At 42.4% G+C, this 20,566-nt stretch overlaps 23 non-coding genes across 23 annotated transcripts; all 23 read left to right on the top strand.

Moving 5' to 3' along the window:
• Positions 1 to 1,604: 1,604 nt before the first annotated feature.
• On the top strand, positions 1,605 to 1,686 carry trnal-uag. Its single transcript has one exon. It is a non-coding gene; the product is annotated as a tRNA-Leu (tRNA).
• Positions 1,687 to 3,550: 1,864 nt separating this feature from the next.
• trnal-uag lies at positions 3,551 to 3,632 on the top strand. Its single transcript has one exon. It is a non-coding gene; the product is annotated as a tRNA-Leu (tRNA).
• Positions 3,633 to 3,930: 298 nt separating this feature from the next.
• trnam-cau lies at positions 3,931 to 4,002 on the top strand. The gene has a single exon. It is a non-coding gene; the product is annotated as a tRNA-Met (tRNA).
• A 1,043-nt stretch (positions 4,003 to 5,045) lies between these two features.
• On the top strand, positions 5,046 to 5,117 carry trnam-cau. Its single transcript has one exon. It is a non-coding gene; the product is annotated as a tRNA-Met (tRNA).
• A 999-nt stretch (positions 5,118 to 6,116) lies between these two features.
• On the top strand, positions 6,117 to 6,198 carry trnal-uag. Its single transcript has one exon. It is a non-coding gene; the product is annotated as a tRNA-Leu (tRNA).
• A 298-nt stretch (positions 6,199 to 6,496) lies between these two features.
• trnam-cau lies at positions 6,497 to 6,568 on the top strand. Its single transcript has one exon. It is a non-coding gene; the product is annotated as a tRNA-Met (tRNA).
• Positions 6,569 to 7,566: 998 nt separating this feature from the next.
• trnal-uag lies at positions 7,567 to 7,648 on the top strand. Its single transcript has one exon. It is a non-coding gene; the product is annotated as a tRNA-Leu (tRNA).
• Positions 7,649 to 7,946: 298 nt separating this feature from the next.
• trnam-cau lies at positions 7,947 to 8,018 on the top strand. Its single transcript has one exon. It is a non-coding gene; the product is annotated as a tRNA-Met (tRNA).
• Positions 8,019 to 8,503: 485 nt separating this feature from the next.
• Positions 8,504 to 8,575, top strand: trnam-cau. The gene has a single exon. It is a non-coding gene; the product is annotated as a tRNA-Met (tRNA).
• A 1,028-nt stretch (positions 8,576 to 9,603) lies between these two features.
• Positions 9,604 to 9,675, top strand: trnam-cau. Its single transcript has one exon. It is a non-coding gene; the product is annotated as a tRNA-Met (tRNA).
• Positions 9,676 to 10,306: 631 nt separating this feature from the next.
• trnal-aag lies at positions 10,307 to 10,388 on the top strand. Its single transcript has one exon. It is a non-coding gene; the product is annotated as a tRNA-Leu (tRNA).
• A 297-nt stretch (positions 10,389 to 10,685) lies between these two features.
• trnam-cau lies at positions 10,686 to 10,757 on the top strand. Its single transcript has one exon. It is a non-coding gene; the product is annotated as a tRNA-Met (tRNA).
• Positions 10,758 to 11,374: 617 nt separating this feature from the next.
• Positions 11,375 to 11,456, top strand: trnal-aag. Its single transcript has one exon. It is a non-coding gene; the product is annotated as a tRNA-Leu (tRNA).
• A 300-nt stretch (positions 11,457 to 11,756) lies between these two features.
• trnam-cau lies at positions 11,757 to 11,828 on the top strand. Its single transcript has one exon. It is a non-coding gene; the product is annotated as a tRNA-Met (tRNA).
• Positions 11,829 to 12,825: 997 nt separating this feature from the next.
• On the top strand, positions 12,826 to 12,907 carry trnal-aag. Its single transcript has one exon. It is a non-coding gene; the product is annotated as a tRNA-Leu (tRNA).
• A 443-nt stretch (positions 12,908 to 13,350) lies between these two features.
• Positions 13,351 to 13,432, top strand: trnal-aag. The gene has a single exon. It is a non-coding gene; the product is annotated as a tRNA-Leu (tRNA).
• Positions 13,433 to 15,546: 2,114 nt separating this feature from the next.
• On the top strand, positions 15,547 to 15,628 carry trnal-aag. Its single transcript has one exon. It is a non-coding gene; the product is annotated as a tRNA-Leu (tRNA).
• A 300-nt stretch (positions 15,629 to 15,928) lies between these two features.
• On the top strand, positions 15,929 to 16,000 carry trnam-cau. The gene has a single exon. It is a non-coding gene; the product is annotated as a tRNA-Met (tRNA).
• Positions 16,001 to 16,381: 381 nt separating this feature from the next.
• Positions 16,382 to 16,453, top strand: trnam-cau. The gene has a single exon. It is a non-coding gene; the product is annotated as a tRNA-Met (tRNA).
• A 441-nt stretch (positions 16,454 to 16,894) lies between these two features.
• Positions 16,895 to 16,976, top strand: trnal-aag. The gene has a single exon. It is a non-coding gene; the product is annotated as a tRNA-Leu (tRNA).
• Positions 16,977 to 19,231: 2,255 nt separating this feature from the next.
• trnal-aag lies at positions 19,232 to 19,313 on the top strand. Its single transcript has one exon. It is a non-coding gene; the product is annotated as a tRNA-Leu (tRNA).
• Positions 19,314 to 19,611: 298 nt separating this feature from the next.
• trnam-cau lies at positions 19,612 to 19,683 on the top strand. Its single transcript has one exon. It is a non-coding gene; the product is annotated as a tRNA-Met (tRNA).
• A 484-nt stretch (positions 19,684 to 20,167) lies between these two features.
• On the top strand, positions 20,168 to 20,239 carry trnam-cau. The gene has a single exon. It is a non-coding gene; the product is annotated as a tRNA-Met (tRNA).
• Positions 20,240 to 20,566: the final 327 nt, after the last annotated feature.

Raw genomic sequence — 20,566 nt, 5'->3', positions numbered from 1 at the left:
CACACAAATATTTGGGGGGATAGTTTTTCTAGTATAGAAGAGCAGATTGGCGCAGAGGAAGCGTGCTGGGCTCAAGGCCAACATCACCAGCTTTGGGATATTTTTTTCTGCTTAGTACCTTCATATGGAAGGTAATAGCCATGACAATTCGGAAGAAAAAAAGTACTTTATCAATGTAGTGTGGCCGAGTGGTCTAAGGCGCTGAATTAAGGCTCCAGTCTCTAAGGAGGCTTAGGTTCAAATCCCGCCACTTAACTCTGTTCAAAGGCCTGGTTTGTATGTTACAGATTAGAGGTACATCATACAGGCCTTTGAATGTTGAATACTTCAAGATCAGGAGTTCCGGAAGGTACTTTCACAATGGAGGGGAGATAACATGTTTCATGACTTTGGTTTGAGCATTTATTGCATGCCAGTAACGCATGGCAAATCATTCAGTTCTAGCGCTGTCTTATACTTACTTTGAAGGTGAATATTAGAAAATGAATGAAGATCACACAAATATTTGGGGGGATAGTTTTTCTAGTATAGAAGAGCAGAGTGGCGCAGAGGATCCTTGCTGGGCCCATAACCCAGAGGTGGATGGATCGGAACCATTCTCCGCTAAAGGAAACTTGCGGGGCTCCATATTATGCCTACGTTGACTTTCCAATGCCATTAGAAGGATCTTAACTAAGCACCTTCCATATGAAGGTAGTAAGCAGAACAAAATACCTCAAAGCTTACTCGAGCTAAGGCGCTGGATTAAGGCTCCAGTCTCTAAGGAGGCGTGGGTTCAAATTCCAACACTGCCACTTAACTCTGTTCAAAGGCCTGGTTTGTATGTTACGGATTAGAGGTACATCATACAGGCCTTTGAATGTTGAATACTTCAAGATCAGGAGTTCCGGAAGGTACTTTCACAATGGAAGAGATAACATGTTTCATGACTTTGGTTTGAGCATTTATTACATGCCAGTAACGCATTAGGACACTTTACCCTGCAAATCATTCAGTTCTAGCGCTGTCTTATACTTACTTTCAAGGTGCATATTAGAAAATGAATGAAGATCACACAAATATTTGGGGGGATAGTTTTTCAAGTATAGAAGAGCAGAGTGGCGCAGAGGAAGCGTGCTGGGCCCATAACCCAGAGGTCGATGGATCAAAACCATCCTCTGCTAAAGGAAACTTGTGGGGCTCCATGTTATCCCTACCTTGACCGTCCAATGCCATAGGAAGGATCTTCATTAAGCACCTTCCATATGAAGGTAGTAAGCAGAAAAAAATATCCCAAAGCTGGTGATGTTGGCCTTGAGCCAGCCGCTTGTTGATGGAAATCTTTGGTCAAGTGTCCCTGGACATCATAGAGGTAATGGTGGTGAAAGATCATCAAAACAGTGCTGATATCCTCCACCATGTTGACATTTCCACGGTTTACATTAGAGCTAAACAAAACTTTAGGGTTAGCAAGATTATTCTTCCCTTTGGTGTGTTTTGTGTAACTTTCCAATGCAGCGGCTTGCCCGAAGAGGCCATGATATGTTGCAGAACTCTTGCACCAGATTGAACTATGTTTCTACAGAAAGCCATCAGGATTGGGAAGAAAAAAAGCACCTTGACAAGGTAGTGTGGCCGAGTGGTCTAAGGCGCTGGATTTAGGCTCCAGTCTCTCAGGAGACGTGGGTTCAAATCCCACCACTGTCACTTAACTCTGTTCAGAGGCCTGGTTTGTTTGTTACAGATTAGAGGTACATCATACAGGCCTTTGAATGTTGAATACTTCAAGATCAGGAGTTCCGGAAGGAACTTTCACAATGGAGGGGAGATAACATGTTTCAAGAACTTTGGTTTGAGCATTTATTGCATGCCAGTAACACATTAAGACACTTTACCTTGCAAATCATTCAGTTCTAGCGCTGTCTTATACTTACTTTCAAGGTGCATATTAGAAAATGAATGAAGATCACACAAATATTTGGGGGGATAGTTTTTCTAGTATAGAAGAGCAGATTGGCGCAGAGGAAGCGTGCTGGGCTCAAGGCCAACATCACCAGCTTTGGGATATTTTTTTCTGCTTAGTACCTTCATATGGAAGGTAATAGCCATGACAATTCGGAAGAAAAAAAGTACTTTATCAATGTAGTGTGGCCGAGTGGTCTAAGGCGCTGAATTAAGGCTCCAGTCTCTAAGGAGGCTTAGGTTCAAATCCCGCCACTTAACTCTGTTCAAAGGCCTGGTTTGTATGTTACAGATTAGAGGTACATCATACAGGCCTTTGAATGTTGAATACTTCAAGATCAGGAGTTCCGGAAGGTACTTTCACAATGGAGGGGAGATAACATGTTTCATGACTTTGGTTTGAGCATTTATTGCATGCCAGTAACGCATGGCAAATCATTCAGTTCTAGCGCTGTCTTATACTTACTTTGAAGGTGAATATTAGAAAATGAATGAAGATCACACAAATATTTGGGGGGATAGTTTTTCTAGTATAGAAGAGCAGAGTGGCGCAGAGGATCCTTGCTGGGCCCATAACCCAGAGGTGGATGGATCGGAACCATTCTCCGCTAAAGGAAACTTGCGGGGCTCCATATTATGCCTACGTTGACTTTCCAATGCCATTAGAAGGATCTTAACTAAGCACCTTCCATATGAAGGTAGTAAGCAGAACAAAATACCTCAAAGCTTACTCGAGCTAAGGCGCTGGATTAAGGCTCCAGTCTCTAAGGAGGCGTGGGTTCAAATTCCAACACTGCCACTTAACTCTGTTCAAAGGCCTGGTTTGTATGTTACGGATTAGAGGTACATCATACAGGCCTTTGAATGTTGAATACTTCAAGATCAGGAGTTCCGGAAGGTACTTTCACAATGGAAGAGATAACATGTTTCATGACTTTGGTTTGAGCATTTATTACATGCCAGTAACGCATTAGGACACTTTACCCTACAAATCATTCAGTTCTAGCGCTGTCTTATACTTACTTTCAAGGTGCATATTAGAAAATGAATGAAGATCACACAAATATTTGGGGGGATAGTTTTTCAAGTATAGAAGAGCAGAGTGGCGCAGAGGAAGCGTGCTGGGCCCATAACCCAGAGGTCGATGGATCAAAACCATCCTCTGCTAAAGGAAACTTGTGGGGCTCCATGTTATCCCTACCTTGACCGTCCAATGCCATAGGAAGGATCTTCATTAAGCACCTTCCATATGAAGGTAGTAAGCAGAAAAAAATATCCCAAAGCTGGTGATGTTGGCCTTGAGCCAGCCGCTTGTTGATGGAAATCTTTGGTCAAGTGTCCCTGGACATCATAGAGGTAATGGTGGTGAAAGATCATCAAAACAGTGCTGATATCCTCCACCATGTTGACATTTCCACGGTTTACATTAGAGCTAAACAAAACTTTAGGGTTAGCAAGATTATTCTTCCCTTTGGTGTGTTTTGTGTAACTTTCCAATGCAGCGGCTTGCCCGAAGAGGCCATGATATGTTGCAGAACTCTTGCACCAGATTGAACTATGTTTCTACAGAAAGCCATCAGGATTGGGAAGAAAAAAAGCACCTTGACAAGGTAGTGTGGCCGAGTGGTCTAAGGCGCTGGATTTAGGCTCCAGTCTCTCAGGAGACGTGGGTTCAAATCCCACCACTGCCACTTTACTGTGTTCAAAGGCCTGGTTTGTATGTTACTGATTAGAGGTACATTATGCAGGCATTTGAATGTTGAAAACTTCGAGATCAGGAGTTCCGGAAGGTAATTTCACAATGGAAGAGATAACATGTTTCATGACTTTGGTTTGAGCATTTATTTTTTGCCAGTAACACATTAAGACACTTTACCTTGCAATTCAATCAGTTCTAGCGCTGTCTTATACTTACTTTCAAGGTGAATATTAGAAAATGAATGAAGATCACATAAATATTTGGGGGGGATAGTTTTTCTAGTATAGAAGAGCAGAGTGGCGCAGAGGAAGCGTGCTGGGCCCATAACCCAGAGGTCGATGGATCGAAACCATCCTCTGCTAAAGGAAACCTGCGGGGTTCCATGTTATCCCTACCTTGACCGTCCAATGCCATTATAAGGATCTTAACTAAGCACCTTCCATATGAAGGTAGTAAGCAGAACAAAATACCCCAAAGCTTACTCCCGCTAAGGCGCTGGATTAAAGCTCCAGTCTCTAAGGAGGCGTGGGTCCAATCCCACCACTGCCACTTCACTCTGTTCAAAGTTCTGGTTTGTATGTTACGGATTAGAGGTACATCATTCAGGCATTTGAATGTTGAATACTTCAAGATCAGCAGTTCCAGAAGATACTTTCACAATGGAAGAGATAAAAAGTTTCATGAACTTTGGTTTGAGCATCTATTGCATGCCAGTAACACATTAAGACACTTTACCTTGCAATTCAATCAGTTCTAGCACTGTCTTATACTTACTTTCAAGGTGCATATTAGAAAATGAATGAAGATCACACAAATATTTGGGGGGATAATTTTTATAATATAGAAGAGCAGAGTGGCGCAGAGGAAGCGTGCTGGGCCCATAACCCAGAGGTCGATGGATCGAAACCATCCTCTACTAAAGGAAACTTGTGGGGCTCCATGTTATCCCTACCTTGACCGTCCAATGCCATAGGAAGGATCTTCATTAAGCACCTTCAATATGAAGGTAGTAAGCAGAACAAAATATCCCTGAACTTACTCCAGCTAAGGTGCTGGATTAAGGCTCTAGTCTCTAAGGAGGCGTGGGTTCAAATCCCACCACTGCCACTTAACTCTGTTCAAATGCCTGGTTTGTATGTTACGGATTAGAGGTACATCATACAGGCCTTTGAATGTTGAAATCTTCAAGATCAGGACTTCCGGAAGGTACTTTCACAATGGAAGAGATAACATGTTTCATGACTTTGGTTTGAGCATTTATTGCATGCCAGTAACACATTAAGACACTTTACCTTGCAATTCAATCAGTTCTAGCGCTGTCTTATACTTACTTTCAAGGTCAATATTAGAAAATGAATGAAGATCACATAAATATTTGGGGGGGATAGTTTTTCTAGTATAGAAGAGCAGAGTGGCGCAGAGGAAGCGTGCTGGGCCCATAACCCAGAGGTCGATGGATCGAAACCATCCTCTGCTAAAGGAAACCTGCGGGGTTCAATGTTATCCCTACCTTGACCATCCAATGCCATAGGAAGGATCTTCATTAAGCACCTTCAATATGAAGGTAGTAAGCAGAACAAAATATCCCTGAATTTACTCCAGCTAAGGCGCTGGATTAAGGCTCTAGTCTCTAAGGAGGCGTGGGTTCAAATCCCACCACTGCCACTTAACTCTGTTCAAAGGCCTGGTTTGTATGTTACGGATTAGAGGTACATCATGCAGGCATTTGAATGTTGAATACTTCAAGATCAGCAGTTCCAGAAGGTACTTTCACAATGGAAGAGATAAAAAGTTTCATGAACTTTGGTTTGAGCATTTATTGCATGCCAGTAACACATTAAGACACTTTATCTTGCAATTCAATCAGTTCTAGCGCTGTCTTATACTTACTTTCAAGGTGAATATTAGAAAATGAATGAAGATCACACAAATATTTGGGGGGGATAGTTTTTCTAGTATAGAAGAGCAGAGTGGCACAGAGGAAGTGGCTGGGCCCATAACCCAGAGGTCGATGGGTCGAAACCATCCTCTGCTAAAGGAAACTTGTGAGGATCCATGTTATCCCTACCTTGACTTTCCAATGCTATTAGAAGGATCTTCATTAAGCACCTTCCATATGAAGGTACTAAGCAGAACAAAATATCCCAAAGCTGGTGATGTTGGCCTTCAGCCAGCCGCTTGTTGATGGAAATCTTTGGTCAAGTGTCCCTGGACATCATAGAGGTAATGGTGGTGAAAGCTCATCAAAACAGTGCTGATATCCTCCACCATGTTCACATTTCCTCGGTTTACATTAGAGCTAAAAAAAACTTTAGGGTTAGCAAGATTATTCTTCCCTTTGGTGTGTTTTGTGTAACTTTCCAATGCAGCGGCTTGCCCGAAGAGCCCATGATACGTTGCAGAACTCTTGCACCAGATTGAACTATGTTTCTACAGAAAGCCATCAGGATTGGGAAGAAAAAAAGCACTTTGACAAGGTAGTGTGGCCGAGTGGTCTAAGGCGCTGGATTTAGGCTCCAGTCTCTCAGGAGACGTGGGTTCAAATCCCACCACTGCCACTTTACTGTGTTCAAAGGCCTGGTTTGTATGTTACTGATTAGAGGTACATTATGCAGGCATTTGAATGTTGAAAACTTCGAGATCAGGAGTTCCGGAAGGTAATTTCACAATGGAAGAGATAACATGTTTCATGACTTTGGTTTGAGCATTTATTTTTTGCCAGTAACACATTAAGACACTTTACCTTGCAATTCAATCAGTTCTAGCGCTGTCTTATACTTACTTTCAAGGTGAATATTAGAAAATGAATGAAGATCACATAAATATTTGGGGGGGATAGTTTTTCTAGTATAGAAGAGCAGAGTGGCGCAGAGGAAGCGTGCTGGGCCCATAACCCAGAGGTCGATGGATCGAAACCATCCTCTGCTAAAGGAAACCTGCGGGGTTCCATGTTATCCCTACCTTGACCGTCCAATGCCATTATAAGGATCTTCATTAAGCTCCTTCCATATGAAGGTAGTAAACAGAACAAAATATCCCAAAACTTACTCCAGCTAAATCGCTGGATTAAGGCTCCAGTCTCTAAGGAGGCGTGGGTCCAATCACACCACTGCCACTTAACTCTGTTCAAAGTTCTGGTTTGTATGTTACGGATTAGAGTTACATCATACAGGCCTTTGAATGTTGAGATCTTCAAGATCAGGACTTCCGGAAGGTACTTTCACAATGGAAGAGATAACATGTTTCATGAACTTTGGTTTGAGCATTTATTGCATGCCAGTAACACATTAAGACACTTTACCTTGCAATTCAATCAGTTCTAGCGCTGTCTTATACTTACTTTCAAGGTGAATATTAGAAAATGAATGAAGATCACACAAATATTTGGGGGGGATAGTTTTTCTAGTATAGAAGAGCAGAGTGGCACAGAGGAAGTGGCTGGGCCCATAACCCAGAGGTCGATGGATCGAAACCATCCTCTGCTAAAGGAAACTTGTGAGGATCCATGTTATCCCTACCTTGACTTTCCAATGCTATTAGAAGGATCTTCATTAAGCACCTTCCATATGAAGGTACTAAGCAGAACAAAATATCCCAAAGCTGGTGATGTTTGCCTTCAGCCAGCCGCTTGTTGATGGAAATCTTTGGTCAAGTGTCCCTGGACATCATAGAGGTAATGGTGGTGAAAGATCATCAAAACATTGCTGATATCCTCCACCATGTTCACATTTCCTCGGTTTACATTAGAGCTAAAAAAAACTTTAGGGTTAGCAAGATTATTCTTCCCTTTGGTGTGTTTTGTGTAACTTTCCAATGCAGCGGCTTGCCCGAAGAGCCCATGATACGTTGCAGAACTCTTGCACCAGATTGAACTATGTTTCTACAGAAAGCCATCAGGATTGGGAAGAAAAAAAGCACCTTGACAAGGTAGTGTGGCCGAGTGGTCTAAGGCGCTGGATTTAGGCTCCAGTCTCTCAGGAGACGTGGGTTCAAATCCCACCACTGCCACTTTACTGTGTTCAAAGGCCTGGTTTGTATGTTACTGATTAGAGGTACATTATGCAGGCATTTGAATGTTGAAAACTTCGAGATCAGGAGTTCCGGAAGGTAATTTCACAATGGAAGAGATAACATGTTTCATGACTTTGGTTTGAGCATTTATTTTTTGCCAGTAACACATTAAGACACTTTACCTTGCAATTCAATCAGTTCTAGCGCTGTCTTATACTTACTTTCAAGGTGAATATTAGAAAATGAATGAAGATCACATAAATATTTGGGGGGGATAGTTTTTCTAGTATAGAAGAGCAGAGTGGCGCAGAGGAAGCGTGCTGGGCCCATAACCCAGAGGTCGATGGATCGAAACCATCCTCTGCTAAAGGAAACCTGCGGGGTTCCATGTTATCCCTACCTTGACCGTCCAATGCCATTATTAGGATCTTCATTAAGCTCCTTCCATATGAAGGTAGTAAACAGAACAAAATATCCCAAAACTTACTCCAGCTAAATCGCTGGATTAAGGCTCCAGTCTCTACGGAGGCGTGGGTTCAAATCCCACCCCTGCCACTTAACTCTGTTCAAAGGCCTGGTTTGTATGTTACTGATTAGAGGTACATCATACAGGCCTTTGAATGTTGAATACTTCAAGATCAGGAGTTCCGGAAGGTACTTTCACAATGGAAGAGATAACATGTTTCATGACTTTGGTTTGAGCATTTATTTTTTGCCAGTAAGGCATTACGACACTTTACCTTGCAAATCATTCAGTTCTAGCGCTGTCTTGTACTTACTTTCAAGGTGTATATTAGAAAATGAATTAAGATCAAACAAATATTTGGGGGGATAGTTTTTCTAATATAGAAGAGCAGAGTGGCGCAGAGGAAGCGTGCTGGGCCCATAACCCAGAGGTCGATGGATCGAAACCATCCTCTGCTAAAGGAAACTTGTGGGGCTCCATGTTATCCCTACCTTGACCGTCCAATGCCATAGGAAGGATCTTCATTAAGCACCTTCCATATGAAGGTAGTAAGCAGAACAAAATACCCCAAAGCTTACTCCAGTTAAGGCGCTGGATTAAAGCTCCAGTCTCTAAGGAGGCGTGGGTCCAATCACACCACTGCCACTTAACTCTGTTCAAAGTTCTGGTTTGTATGTTACGGATTAGAGGTACATCATGCAGGCATTTGAATGTTGAATACTTCAAGATCAGGAGTTCTGGAAGGTACTTTCACAATGGAAGAGATAACATGTTTCATGACTTTGATTTGAGCATTTATTTTTTGCCAGGAAGGCATTACAACACTTTAACTTGCAAATCATTCAGTTCTAGCGCTGTCTTGTACTTACTTTAAAGGTGTATATTAGAAAATGAATGAAGATCACACAAATATTTGGGGGGATAGTTTTTCAGGTAGAGAAGAGCAGAGTGGCGCAGAGGAAGCGTGCTGGGCCCATAACCCAGAGGTCGATGGATCGAAACCATCCTCTACTAAAGGAAACTTGTGGGGCTCCATGTTATCCCTACCTTGACCGTCCAATGCCATAGGAAGGATCTTCATTAAGCACCTTCCATATGAAGGTGCTTAATGAAAGCTTACTCCAGCTAAGGCGCTGGATTAAGGCTCCAGTCTCTAAGGAGGCTTGGGTTCAAATCCCACCACTGCCACTTAACTCTGTTCAAAGTTCTGGTTTGTATGTTACGGATTAGAGGTACATCATACAGGCATTTGAATGTTGAAAACTTCGAGATCAGGAGTTCCGGAAGGTAATTTCACAATGGAAGAGATAACATGTTTCATGACTTTGGTTTGAGCATTTATTTTTTGCCAGTAACACATTAAGACACTTTACCTTGCAATTCAATCAGTTCTAGCGCTGTCTTATACTTACTTTCAAGGTGAATATTAGAAAATGAATGAAGATCACATAAATATTTGGGGGGGATAGTTTTTCTAGTATAGAAGAGCAGAGTGGCGCAGAGGAAGCGTGCTGGGCCCATAACCCAGAGGTCGATGGATCGAAACCATCCTCTGCTAAAGGAAACTTGTGGGGCTCCATGTTATCCCTACCTTGACCGTCCAATGCCATAGGAAGGATCTTCATTAAGCACCTTCCATATGAAGGTAGCAAGCAGAACAAAATACCCCAAAGCTTACTCCAGTTAAGGCGCTGGATTAAGGCTCCAGTCTCTAAGGAGGCGTGGGTTCAAATCCCACCACTGCCACTTAACTCTGTTCAAAAGCCTGGTTTGTACGTTACAGATTAGAGGAACATCATACAGGCCTTTGAATGTTGAATACTTCAAGATCAGGAGTTCTGGAAGGTACTTTCACAATGGAAGAGATAACATGTTTCATGAACTTTGGTTTGAGCATTTATTTTTTGCCAGTAGCGCATTACGACACTTTACCTTGCAAATCATTTCTAGCGCATTCAGTTCTAGCGCTGTCTTATACTTACTTTCAAGGTGCATATTAGAAAATGAATGAAGATCACACAAATATTTGGGGGGATAGTTTTTCTAGTATAGAAGAGCAGATTGGCGCAGAGGAAGCGTGCTGGGCTCAAGGCCAACATCACCAGCTTTGGGATATTTTTTTCTGCTTAGTACCTTCATATGGAAGGTAATAGCCATGACAATTCGGAAGAAAAAAAGTACTTTATCAAGGTAGTGTGGCCGAGTGGTCTAAGGCGCTGGATTAAGGCTCCAGTCTCTAAGGAAGCGTGGGTTCAAATCCCACCACTGCCACTTAACTCTGTTCAAAGGCCTGGTTTGTATGTTACGGATTAGAGGAACATCATACAGGCCTTTGAATGTTGAATACTTCAAGATCAGGAGTTCCGGAAGGTACTTTCACAATGGAAGAGATAACATGTTTCATGACTTTGGTTTGAGAATTTATGGCATACCAGTAACGCATTAAGACACTTTACCTTGCAAATCGTTCAGTTCTAGCGCTGTCTTATACTTACTTTCAAGGTGCATATTAGAAAATGAATGAAGATCACACAAATATTGGGGGGGATAGTTTTTCTAGTATAGAAGAGCAGAGTGGCGCAGAGGAAGCGTGCTGGGCCCATAACCCAGAGGTCGATGGATCGAAACCATCCTCTGCTAAAGGAAACTTGTGGGGATCCATGTTATCCCTACCTTGACTTTCCAACGCTATTAGAAGGATCTTCATTAAGCACCTTCCATATGAAGGTAGTAAGCAGAACAAAGTACCCGAAAGCTTACTCCAGTTAAGGCGCTGGATTAAAGCTCCAGTCTCTAAGGAGGCGTGGGTCCAATCCCACCACTGCCACTTCACTCTGTTCAAATTTCTGGTTTGTATGTTACGGATTAGAGGTACATCATGCAGGCATTTGAATGTTGATTCCTTCAAGATCAGGAGTTCCGGAAGGTACTTTCACAATGGAAGAGATAACATGTTTCATGACTTTGGTTTGAGCATTTATTGCATGCCAGTAACGCATTACGACACTTTACCTTGCAAATCATTCAGTTCTAGCGCTGTCTTATACTTACTTTCAAGGTGCATATTAGAAAATGAATGAAGATCACACAAATATTTGGGGGGATAATTTTTCTAATTTAGAAGAGCAGAGTGGCGCAGAGGAAGCGTGCTGGGCTCAAGGGCAACATCACCAGCTTTGGGATATTTTTTTCTGCTTAGTACCTTCATATGGAAGGTAATAGCCATCACAATTTGGAAGAAAAAAATACTTTATCAAGGTAGTGTGGCCGAGTAGTCTAAGGCGCTGGATTAAGGCTCCAGTCTCTAATGAGGTGTGGGTTCAAATCCCACCACTGCCACTTAACTCTGTTCAGAGGCCTGGTTTGTTTGTTACAGATTAGAGGTACATCATACAGGCCTTTGAATGTTGAATACTTCAAGATCAGGAGTTCCGGAAGGTACTTTCACAATGGAGGGGAGATAACATGTTTCAAGAACTTTGGTTTGAGCATTTATTGCATGCCAGTAACACATTAAGACACTTTACCTTGCAAATCATTCAGTTCTAGCGCTGTCTTATACTTACTTTGACGGTGAATATTAGAAAATGAATGAAGATCACACAAATATTTTGGGGGATAATTTTTCTAGTATAGAAGAGCAGAGTGGCGCAGAGGAAGCGTGCTGGGCCCATAACCCAGAGGTCGATGGATCGAAACCATCCTCTGCTAAAGGAAACTTGTGGGGCTCCATGTTATCCCTACCTTGACCGTCCAATGCCATAGGAAGGATCTTCATTAAACACCTTCCATATGAAGGTAGTAAGCAGAACAAAATACCCCAAAGCTTACTCCAGCTAAGGCGCTGGATTAAAGCTCCAGTCTCTAAGGAGGCGTGGGTCCAATCCCACCACTGCCACTTCACTCTGTTCAAAGTTCTGGTTTGTATGTTACGGATTAGAGGTACATCATACAGGCCTTTGAATGTTGAAATCTTCAAGATCAGGACTTCCGGAAGGTACTTTCACAATGGAAGAGATAACATGTTTCATGACTTTGGTTTGAGAATTTATGGCATACCAGTAACGCATTAAGACACTTTACCTTGCAAATCATTCAGTTCTAGCGCTGTCTTATACTTACTTTCAAGGTGCATATTAGAAAATGAATGAAGATCACACAAATATTTGGGGGGATAGTTTTTCAAGTATAGAAGAGCAGAGTGGCGCAGAGGAAGCGTGCTGGGCCCATAACCCAGAGGTCGATGGATCAAAACCATCCTCTGCTAAAGGAAACTTGTGGGGATCCATGTTATCCCTACCTTGACTTTCCAATGCTATTAGAAGGATCTTCATTAAGCACCTTCCATATGAAGGTACTAACCAGAACAAAATATCCCAAAGCTGGTGATGTCGGCCTTGAGCCAGCCGCTTGTTGATGGAAATTTTTGGTCAGGTGTCCCTGGACATCATACAGGTAATGGTGGTGAAAGCTCATCAAAACAGTGCTGATATCCTCCACCATGTTGACATTTCCGCGGTTTACATTAGAGCTAAACAAAACTTTAGGGGTAGCAAGATTATTCTTCCCTTTGGTGTGTTTTGTGTAACTTTCCAATGCAGCGGCTTGCCCGAAGAGGCCATGATACGTTGCAGAACTCTTGCACCAGATTGAACTATGTTTCTACAGAAAGCCATCAGAATTTGGAAGAAAAAAAGTACTTTAACAAGGTAGTGTGGCCGAGTGGTCTAAGGCGCTGGATTAAGGCTCCAGTCTCTAAGGAGGCGTGGGTTCAAATCCCACCACTGCCACTTAACTCTGTTCAAAAGCCTGGTTTGTATGTTACAGATTAGAGGTACATCATACAGGCCTTTGAATGTTGAATACTTCAAGATCAGGAGTTCCGGAAGGTACTTTCACAATGGAAGAGATAACATGTTTCATGAACTTTGGTTTGAGCATTTATTTTTTGCCAGTAACGCATTACGACACTTTACCTTGCAAATCATTTCTAGCGCATTCAGTTCTAGCGCTGTCTTATACTTACTTTCAAGGTGCATATTAGAAAATGAATGAAGATCACACAAATATTTGGGGGGATAGTTTTTCTAGTATAGAAGAGCAGATTGGCGCAGAGGAAGCGTGCTGGGCTCAAGGCCAACATCACCAGCTTTGGGATATTTTTTTCTGCTTAGTACCTTCATATGGAAGGTAAGAGCCATGACAATTCGGAAGAAAAAAAGTACTTCATCAAGGTAGTGTGGCCGAGTGGTCTAAGGCGCTGGATTAAGGCTCCAGTCTCTAAGGAGGCTTGGGTTCAAATCCCACCACTGCCACTTAACTCTGTTCAAAGGCCTGGTTTGTATGTTACAGATTAGAGGTACATCATACAGGCCCTTGAATGTTGAATACTTCAAGATCAGGAGTTCCGGAAGGTACTTTCACAATGGAGGGGAGATAACATGTTTCATGACTTTGGTTTGAGCATTTATTGCATGCCAGTAACGCATGGCAAGGAGGCTTGGGTTCAAATCCCACCACTGCCACTTAACTCTGTTCAAAGGCCTGGTTTGTATGTTACAGATTAGAGGTACATCATACAGGCCTTTGAATGTTGAATACTTCAAGATCAGGAGTTCCGGAAGGTACTTTCACAATGGAGGGGAGATAACATGTTTCATGACTTTGGTTTGAGCATTTATTGCATGCCAGTAACGCATGGCAAATCATTCAGTTCTAGTGCTGTCTTATAATTACTTTGAAGGTGAATATTAGAAAATGAATGAAGATCACACAAATATTTGGGGGGATAGTTTTTCTAGTATAGGAGAGCAGAGTGGCGCAGAGGAAGCTTGCTGGGCCCATAACCCAGAGGTCGATGGATCGGAACCATTCTCCGCTAAAGGAAACTTGCGGGGCTCCATATTATGCCTACGTTGACTTTCCAATGCCATTAGAAGGATCTTAACTAAGCACCTTCCATATGAAGGTAGTAAGCAGAACAAAATACCTCAAAGCTTACTCGAGCTAAGGCGCTGGATTAAGGCTCCAGTCTCTAAGGAGGCGTGGGTTCAAATTCCAACACTGCCACTTAACTCTGTTCAAAGGCCTGGTTTGTATGTTACGGATTAGAGGTACATCATACAGGCCTTTGAATGTTGAATACTTCAAGATCAGGAGTTCCGGAAGGTACTTTCACAATGGAAGAGATAACATGTTTCATGACTTTGGTTTGAGCATTTATTACATGCCAGTAACGCATTAGGACACTTTACCCTGCAAATCATTCAGTTCTAGCGCTGTCTTATACTTACTTTCAAGGTGAATATTAGAAAATGAATGAAGATCACACAAATATTTGGGGGGATAGTTTTTCTAGTATAGAAGAGCAGAGTGGCGCAGAGGAAGCTTGCTGGGCCCATAACCCAGAGGTCGATGGATCGGAACCATTCTCCGCTAAAGGAAACTTGCGGGGCTCCATATTATGCCTACGTTGACTTTCCAATGCCATTAGAAGGATCTTAACTAAGCACCTTCCATATGAAGGTAGTAAGCAGAACAAAATACCTCAAAGCTTACTCGAGCCAAGGCGCTGGATTAAGGCTCCAGTCTCTAAGGAAGAGTGGGTTCAAATTCCAACACTGCCACTTAACTCTGTTCAAAGGCCTGGTTTGTATGTTACGGATTAGAGGTACATCATACAGGCCTTTGAATGTTGAATACTTCAAGATCAGGAGTTCCGGAAGGTACTTTCACAATGGAAGAGATAACATGTTTCATGACTTTGGTTTGAGCATTTATTACATGCCAGTAACGCATTAGGACACTTTACCCTGCAAATCATTCAGTTCTAGCGCTGTCTTATACTTACTTTCAAGGTGAATATTAGAAAATGAATGAAGATCACACAAATATTTGGGGGGATAATTTTTCTAGTATAGAAGAGCAGAGTGGCGCAGAGGAAGCGTGCTGGGCCCAGAGGTCGATGGATCGAAACCATCCTCTGCTAAAGGAAACTTGGGGGGATCCATGTTATCCCTACCTTGACTTTCCAATTCTATTAGAAGGATCTTCATTAAGCACCTTCCATATGAAGGTCATAAGCAGAACAAAATATCCCAAAGCTGGTGATGTTGGCCTTGACATAGCCGCTTGTTGATGGAAATCTTTGGTCAAGTGTCCCTGGACATCATAGAGGTAATGGTGGTGAAAGATCATCAAAACAGTGCTGATATCCTCCACCATGTTGACATTTCCGCGGTTTAGATTAGAGCTAAACAAAACTTTAGGGTTAGCAAGATTATTCTTCCCTTTGGTGTGTTTTGTGTAACTTTCCAATGAAGCGGCTTGCCCAAAGAGGCCATGATATGTTGCAGAACTCTTGCACCAGATTGAACTATGTTTCTACACAAAGCCATCAGAATTTGGAAGAAAAAAAGAACTTTAACAAGGTAGTGTGGCCGAGTGGTCTAAGGCGCTGGATTAAGGCTCCAGTCTCTAAGGAGGCGTGGGTTCAAATCCCACCACTGCCACTTAACTCTGTTCAGAGGCCTGGTTTGTTTGTTACAGATTAGAGGTACATCATACAGGCCTTTGAATGTTGAATACTTCAAGATCAGGAGTTCCGGAAGGTACTTTCACAATGGAGGGGAGATAACATGTTTCAAGGACTTTGGTTTGAGCATTTATTGCATGCCAGTAACACATTAAGACACTTTACCTTGCAAATCATTCAGTTCTAGCGCTGTCTTATACTTACTTTCAAGGTGCATATTAGAAAATGAATGAAGATCACACAAATATTTTGGGGGATAATTTTTCTAGTATAGAAGAGCAGAGTGGCGCAGAGGAAGCGTGCTGGGCCCATAACCCAGAGGTCGATGGATCGAAACCATCCTCTGCTAAAGGAAACTTGTGGGGCTCCATGTTATCCCTACCTTGACCGTCCAATGCCATAGGAAGGATCTTCATTAAGCACCTTCCATATGAAGGTGCTTAATGAAAGCTTACTCTAGCTAAGGCGCTGGATTAAAGCTCCAGTCTCTAAGGAGGCGTGGGTCCAATGTTGAATGTTGAATACTTCAGGATCAGGACTTCCGGAAGGTACTTTCACAATGGAAGAGATAACATGTTTCATGACTTTGGTTTGAGCATTATTGCATGCCAGTAACGCATGGCAAATCATTCAGTTCTAGCACTGTCTTATACTTACTTTGAAGGTGAATATTAGAAAATGAATGAAGATCACACAAATATTTTGGGGGATCATTTTTCTAGTATAGAAGAGCAGAGTGGCGCAGAGGAAGCGTGCTGGGCCCATAACCCAGAGGTCGATGGATCGAAACCATCCTCTGCTAAAGGAAACTTGGGGGGATCCATGTTATCCCTACCTTGACTTTCCAATGCTATTAGAAGGATTTTCATTAAGCACCTTCCATATGAAGGTCCTAAGCAGAACAAAATATCCCAAAGCTGGTGATGTTGGCCTTCAGCCGCCTGCTTGTTGATGGAAATCTTTGGTCAAGTGTCCCTGGACATCATAGAGGTAATGGTGGTGAAAGATCATCAAAACAGTGCTGATATCCTCCAGCATGTTGACATTTCCGCGGTTTACATTAGAGCTAAACAAAACTTTAGGGTTAGCAAGATTATTCTTCCCTTTGGTGTGTTTTGTGTAACTTTCCAATGCAGCGGCTTGCCCAAAGAGGCCATGATACGTTGCAGAACTCTTGCACCAGATTGAACTATGTTTCTACAGAAAGCCATCAGAATTTGGAAGAAAAAAAGAACTTTAACAAGGTAGTGTGGCCGAGTGGTCTAAGGCGCTGGATTAAGGCTCCAGTCTCTAAGGAGGCGTGGGTTCAAATCCCACCACTGTCACTTAACTCTGTTCAGAGGCCTGGTTTGTTTGTTACAGATTAGAGGTACATCATACAGGCCTTTGAATGTTGAATACTTCAAGATCAGGAGTTCCGGAAGGTACTTTCACAATGGAGGGGAGATAACATGTTTCAAGAACTTTGGTTTGAGCATTTATTGCATGCCAGTAACACATTAAGACACTTTACCTTGCAAATCATTCAGTTCTAGCGCTGTCTTATACTTACTTTCAAGGTGCATATTAGAAAATGAATGAAGATCACACAAATATTTGGGGGGATAGTTTTTCTAGTATAGAAGAGCAGATTGGCGCAGAGGAAGCGTGCTGGGCTCAAGGCCAACATCACCAGCTTTGGGATATTTTTTTCTGCTTAGTACCTTCATATGGAAGGTAATAGCCATGACAATTCGGAAGAAAAAAAGTACTTTATCAATGTAGTGTGGCCGAGTGGTCTAAGGCGCTGAATTAAGGCTCCAGTCTCTAAGGAGGCTTAGGTTCAAATCCCGCCACTTAACTCTGTTCAAAGGCCTGGTTTGTATGTTACAGATTAGAGGTACATCATACAGGCCTTTGAATGTTGAATACTTCAAGATCAGGAGTTCCGGAAGGTACTTTCACAATGGAGGGGAGATAACATGTTTCATGACTTTGGTTTGAGCATTTATTGCATGCCAGTAACGCATGGCAAATCATTCAGTTCTAGCGCTGTCTTATACTTACTTTGAAGGTGAATATTAGAAAATGAATGAAGATCACACAAATATTTGGGGGGATAGTTTTTCTAGTATAGAAGAGCAGAGTGGCGCAGAGGATCCTTGCTGGGCCCATAACCCAGAGGTGGATGGATCGGAACCATTCTCCGCTAAAGGAAACTTGCGGGGCTCCATATTATGCCTACGTTGACTTTCCAATGCCATTAGAAGGATCTTAACTAAGCACCTTCCATATGAAGGTAGTAAGCAGAACAAAATACCTCAAAGCTTACTCGAGCTAAGGCGCTGGATTAAGGCTCCAGTCTCTAAGGAGGCGTGGGTTCAAATTCCAACACTGCCACTTAACTCTGTTCAAAGGCCTGGTTTGTATGTTACGGATTAGAGGTACATCATACAGGCCTTTGAATGTTGAATACTTCAAGATCAGGAGTTCCGGAAGGTACTTTCACAATGGAAGAGATAACATGTTTCATGACTTTGGTTTGAGCATTTATTACATGCCAGTAACGCATTAGGACACTTTACCCTGCAAATCATTCAGTTCTAGCGCTGTCTTATACTTACTTTCAAGGTGAATATTAGAAAATGAATGAAGATCACACAAATATTTGGGGGGATAATTTTTCTAATATAGGAGAGTAGAGTGGCGCAGAGGAAGCGTGCTGGGCCCATAACCAAGAGGTCGATGGATCGAAACCATCCTCTGCTAAAGGAAACTTGTGGGGCTCCATGTTATCCCTACCTTGACCGTCCAATGCCATAGGAAGGATCTTCATTAAGCACCTTCCATATGAAGGTAGTAAGCAGAAAAAAATATCCCAAAGCTGGTGATGTTGGCCTTGAGCCAGCCGCTTGTTGATGGAAATCTTTGGTCAAGTGTCCCTGGACATCATAGAGGTAATGGTGGTGAAAGATCATCAAAACAGTGCTGATATCCTCCACCATGTTGACACTTCCGCGGTTTACATTAGAGCTAAACAAAACTTTAGGGTTAGCAAGATTATTCTTCCCTTTGGTGTGTTTTGTGTAACTTTCCAATGCAGCGGCTTGTCCAAAGAGGCCATGATACGTTGAAGAACTCTTGCACGGGATTGAACTATGTTTCTAAACAAAGCCATCAGGATTGGGAATTGGGATTGACTTTCCAATGCTATTAGAAGGATCTTCATTAAGCACCTTCCATATGAAGGTCCTAAGCAGAACAAAATATCCCAAAGCTGGTGATGTTGGCCTTCAGCCGCCTGCTTGTTGATTGAAATCTTTGGTCAAGTGTCCCTGGACATCATAGAGGTAATGGTGGTGAAAGATCATCAGAACAGTGCTGATATCCTCCAGCATGTTGACATTTCCACGGTTTACATTAGAGCTAAACAAAACTTTAGGGTTAGCAAGATTATTCTTCCCTTTGGTGTGTTTTGTGTAACTTTCCAATGCAGCGGCTTGCCCAAAGAGGCCATGATACGTTGCAGAACTCTTGCACGGGATTGAACTATGTTTCTAAACAAAGCCATCACAATTTGGAAGAAAAAGTACTTTAACAAGGTAGTGTGGCCGAGTGGTCTAAGGCGCTGGATTAAGGCTCCAGTCTCTAAGGAGGCGTGGGTTCACATCCCACCACTGCCATTTCACTCTGTTCAAAGGCCTGGTTTGTGTGTTACGCATTAGAGGTACATCATACAGGCCTTTGGCTGTTGAATACTTCAAGATAAGCAATTCCAGAAGGTACTTTCACAATGGAAGAGATAAAATGTTTCATGAACTTTGGTTTGAGCATTTATTGCATGCCAGTAACACATTAAGACACTTTACCTTGCAAATCATTCAGTTCTAGCGCTGTCTTATACTTACTTTCAAAGTGCATTTTAGAAAATGAATGAAGATCACACAAATATTTGGGGGGATAATTTTTTTGATATAGAAGAGCAGAGTGGCGCAGAGGAAGCGTGCTGGGCCCATAACCCAGAGGTCGATGGATCGAAACCATCCTCTGCTAAAGGAAACTTGCGGGGCTCCACATTATGCCTACCTTGACTATCCAATGCCATAAGAAGGATCTTCATTAAGCACCTTCCATATGAAAGTAGTAAGCAGAAGAAAATACCCCAAAGCTTACTCCAGCTAAGGCGCTGGATTAAAGCTCCAGTCTCTCAGGAGGCGCGGGTCCAATCCCACCACTGCCACTTCACTCTGTTCAAAGCTCTGGTTTGTATGTTACGGATTAGAGGTACATCATACAGGCCTTTGAATGTTGAATACTTCAAGATCAGCAGTTCCAGAAGGTACTTTCACAATGGAAGAGATAACATGTTTCATGACTTTGGTTTGAGCATTTATTGCATACCAGTAACGCATTAAGACACTTTACCTTGCAAATCATTCAGTTCTAGCGCTGTCTTGTACTTACTTTCAAGGTGAATATTAGAAAATGAATGAAGATCACACAAATATTTGGGGGGATAGTTTTTCTAGTATAGAAGAGCAGAGTGGCGCAGAGGAAGCGTGCTGGGCCCATAACCCAGAGGTCGATGGATCGAAACCATCCTCTGCTAAAGGAAACTTGTGGGGATCCATGTTATCCCTACCTTGACTTTCCAATGCTATTAGAAGGATCTTCATTAAGCACCTTCCGTATGAAGGTCCTAAGCAGAACAAAATATCCCAAAGCTGGTGATGTTGGCCTTCAGCCACCTGCTTGTTGATGGAAATCTTTGGTCAAGTGTCCCTGGACATCATAGAGGTAATGGTGGTGAAAGATCATCAAAACAGTGCTGATATCCTCCACCATGTTGACATTTCCGCGGTTTACATTAGAGCTAAACAAAATTTTAGGGTTAGCAAGATTATTCTTCCCTTTGGTGTGTTTTGTGTAACTTTCC

Source organism: Scophthalmus maximus, chromosome 9 (assembly GCF_022379125.1).
Source record: "Scophthalmus maximus strain ysfricsl-2021 chromosome 9, ASM2237912v1, whole genome shotgun sequence".
Classification (NCBI taxonomy): Eukaryota; Metazoa; Chordata; class Actinopteri; order Pleuronectiformes; family Scophthalmidae; genus Scophthalmus; species Scophthalmus maximus.
This window is presented reverse-complemented; position numbering and strand designations above follow the sequence as displayed.